The sequence below is a fragment of the Callorhinus ursinus genome, unplaced genomic scaffold, assembly GCF_003265705.2.
Source record: "Callorhinus ursinus isolate GAN/ISIS: 27379988/994484 unplaced genomic scaffold, GSC_fseal_2.0 scaffold2503, whole genome shotgun sequence".
Classification (NCBI taxonomy): domain Eukaryota; kingdom Metazoa; phylum Chordata; class Mammalia; order Carnivora; family Otariidae; genus Callorhinus; species Callorhinus ursinus.
Genome location: NW_027399557.1, coordinates 1 through 619, shown reverse-complemented (window position 1 = coordinate 619; position 619 = coordinate 1). Strand labels below are relative to the sequence as shown.

At 38.6% G+C, this 619-nt stretch overlaps 1 pseudogene; it reads left to right on the top strand.

The window, feature by feature from the left end:
* LOC112818107 (ribosome production factor 2 homolog pseudogene) lies at positions 1–602 on the top strand (annotated as a pseudogene).
* The last annotated feature ends 17 nt before the right edge of the window (positions 603–619 follow it).

The following is a 619-nucleotide window of genomic DNA, read 5'->3' as shown; positions in this document are numbered from 1 at the left end:
GACTACCATGTGCTGGATATGATTGAGTTGGGTATCGAGAAGATTGTTTCTCTAAAAGATATTAAGAATAGTAAATGTCCCGAGGGAACAAAACCCATGTTAATCTTTGCTGGTGATGATTTTGATGCAACAGAAGACTACAGAAGGCTAAAAAGTCTTCTTATTGATTTCTTCAGAGGCCCCACAGTACCAAATATCTGCCTGGCTGGTTTAGAGTATGTTCTGCACTTCACTGCATTGAATGGGAAGATTTACTTTCGAAGCTATAAGTTGCTGTTGAAGAAATCTGGTTGTAGAACACCAAGGATTGAATTGGAAGACATAGGGCCCTCATTGGATCTGGTTCTGAGGAGGACACATCTGGGATCAGATGATCTTTATAAATTATCTATGAAAATGCCAAAAGCGCTCAAGCCAAAGAAGAAGAAAAATGTCTCCCATGATACTTTTGGTATAACTTATGGAAGGATTCATATGCAGAAGCAAGACCTAAGCAAACTACAAACCAGGCAAATGAAGGGGTTGAAGAAGCGACCTGCAGAAAGGATAACAGAAGACAAGAGAATAAATCGAAGAGAATTAAAAAAAATGATGGAACTTAGCCAGTGACTATAATGTT